Source organism: Apostichopus japonicus, chromosome 7 (assembly GCF_037975245.1).
Source record: "Apostichopus japonicus isolate 1M-3 chromosome 7, ASM3797524v1, whole genome shotgun sequence".
Lineage (NCBI taxonomy): Eukaryota > Metazoa > Echinodermata > Holothuroidea > Aspidochirotida > Stichopodidae > Apostichopus > Apostichopus japonicus.
Genome location: NC_092567.1, coordinates 19,433,383 through 19,436,558, shown reverse-complemented (window position 1 = coordinate 19,436,558; position 3,176 = coordinate 19,433,383).

Below are 3,176 nucleotides of genomic sequence, written 5' to 3'. Positions count from 1 at the left end.
CCAACAGGGGAATTGGAGAGGTAGGAGATAAACAGTGGAGGGACAAAGAGAGGATTAAGGGAAGGGGATAGGGAAAAACATCTTTGTGTTTACCATGCTCATTAACCTGTCTGTATTCTGTACGTGTTTTTGTCCTTTCTGTTACTTGTCATTTAGCCTTTGAAGAAGATCCTGCTAGGATCGAAACGTCAGGCCAACTTACCTTCACATTCTCTTACACAGCTAGGCTCTCTAGTGGATAAGCAGTTTGCTAACAGTTTAATTTTATTTTGACATGAATATCGCCGGGTTGTCAGTATTCAGTGCTGTGGCATAACCAACCAAATTACGGACCGAATTGGATGAAAAAAAGTGCCAACTCAAGGTCAGGGAAAAAGTCGGATACAAGGAGGGGGGGGGGGGGCGAATATCGAGGTGCAGCTGTCCCCCTGAAATTTTCAACTTCCTAATTAAATGAATGTTGGACTACAATAATGTGAACGACTGGACAGTATTTGCGCTATTTCAATTAGTTATAGCGAATGTTCATATCATTTCTTCTGATTGCAGTAGTCGGTAGTTTGCAACCTCAATATTCTAATTACGCATTGGAGGAATGGTGTTCAAAAAGAACAGTTTAGTTTAACCGCTCATCACGTACTTTAACACGATCGCAGATGCGATGACCGTGCGATCGTTTTGGTTTTGTTAGAATAACAATAAACATAGAGAGCTCCTAAGATTTTAACCTGCGTGAACGGTGTAGCAGTCATAAAACTACGGTTCATAATTGTACTTAATTATAACGTTTTCAGTATATAGGCCTATCAGTTTCATTAGAAACCCCTATATATCAGTGCCCCAATGTTTTACTAACTAAGAATGTTGAGGTACAGTCGCTTATATACACGACCCACCCACCCTGCTCAATCCCCACCAACACCACACCCCCACCCCAGAAGGTCCCTGTTTGGCATGTAAAACAAATAATGATAGCACAAGCCTAACAATTCATTTACACCTAAATTCCCCGTATAGATTCCCCTCAACATAGGCTACGGCTACCATCAGAATGCGGCTTAAAGCATGCTTTCGGCATGTCTTCAGTTCTCTGTAAAACAAATAATGAGGCAGAGCTTATAAAGTAATGTAAAGTCCAAGTTTTCTCTTACGAAGTTACCCGGTCCTACCGGGGAAAAAATCTTATTTCTAAGTGCAAAATTCTAAAACATGAGATCTCAAAATTAAGAATGTTTAAATGCAACCAAGGCCTAGCTGCGAAGTTCTAGTTACGCTACGCACCAACTGATAGTGTCATGATGGTCCCTTTGGGAAAAGTCCCAGGCACTAAACTATTCTTAAAACGGCCCTGCCTGATACATACGTTCATCACAGCACCGCTACGTATAACATTTGGACGATACACGATGTTCCTCAACTGCCCTTGCTGAATTCACTTTATCAGAAACATAAAAACGTAGAAACTAAAGATGCCCCAGCGCCGTAGCCCGAGTATACATAAAATAGTAGTGCTTTTAAATGTACTTATGATGCCATATGTGTGCATGTTGTAAACATCTGTATAACAAGATGATTTTTATTCCTTTGTGAAAAGTTAAAGTATGATTCCATTTTGGGTTTAAGTTTCAATGTTATTAATCATGATATAAGGCCCTAAGTTTCATCAGGATCATGGGCGTCAACAGGTGGGGGACGGGGAGGACATGTCCCCCCCCCCACTTTCAAAAGTGGAGGGGATATCATATCATTTGTCCCCCACTTTTCAGAGCAGTTATTAAAAAAATCACATGCATATGCGCGATTTTCTATCACAATTGCTGAGCTGATTCAAGTAGAATCTAACTTAAGAATCATTATCAATAAATTGCACTGGAAATTAGAACAGTGCTTGGCCCTTTATCACCCTTCCTCCGATATTCACCCTCCCCGCTTCGTCCGAGACCTCTGATAAAAGTTTGTGCGATGTTTGAACGATGTTTTAGAGTGTTTTGTGGAAGTACCCCTTCTCGCCAGAAATGGAATTCCCCTTGCCCTACACTGTGAATCAGAGAAAACGACGCATTTCAACTTGAAAACAAGTCGAAGACCCCACCAGGAAGGTAATATCATATATTTTAGGCCCTACAGACAGTATTCTGCCTGTATGCAGGGTATTATATGATACCAAACTACCGAAAATATTTCGTTTGAGATGGACGCTGTGTAATTCGTTTCCCTTGGTGTCAGAACGGCATCTTTCTACCAGTACTTTCTGTCGGAATTTAGTTTTGTGAGACAAAATTTCTCCTCACAGATCTGATTCTGATGTAACTAAAAACGACTCAGGAAGGCCGTCTCCTGCGATCTAGGGGGTCTTATGTACCCAAAATTTTCTGGTTCGCTACACGCCAACCAATGGTGGCGCTCCGCTTAGGTAGTATAGTGTCCCCCTCACTTTCTGAAATATTGAAAAAGTGGCGCCGTCACCTCCGGGATGAGTGGAGTGGTATATATAATACATGCATGTAGGTGCGAGACGTCAGTTGTTATTTGCCCAAGACTTTAATAATAATAATCAGAAAAAGGCACCGCGCGCAGAGCGTGTGTAGCGCCTAGCCGGCACTCAACAATAAAGATCTACCATATCCGGCGAATACATGTAGCCTTATAATTACTTAACCCCTACACCCCTATTCGTCCGTCCAGTCCAAGGGACTGGAGGTAGTGATATGAACATAGTAACTCATCACCATCTACCTGTATGGCTTACCTAATCCCTTGGAACCCATACAAACAACATGTGTGCAAGATTCAATACACTTTCGAATGGTCTCCCCCCCCCCCCCGAACGAATTAAATGGGCAGATTTAGGATATTGGGAGAATGGGAGATAAATGACGGTGCAAGTGATAGATAGCAGGGGCCCAGGGAGTCCAGATTTCTTGACCTTAAATAGAAAATCGCGCATATGCATGTGATTTTTTTTTAATAACTGCTCTGAAAAGTGGGTGGGACAAATGATATGATATCCCCTCCACTTTTGAAAGTGGGGGGGACATGTCCCCGTCCCCCACCTGTTGACGCCCATGGCAGGAATTACAGTCTAGACCGCGGTGCCCCTGTGTTGTTGTTCTCCCCCTACATCCATACGTAGCGCAGCTTCGAATTGCATAATACATGTTTGTCATTCAGTACAG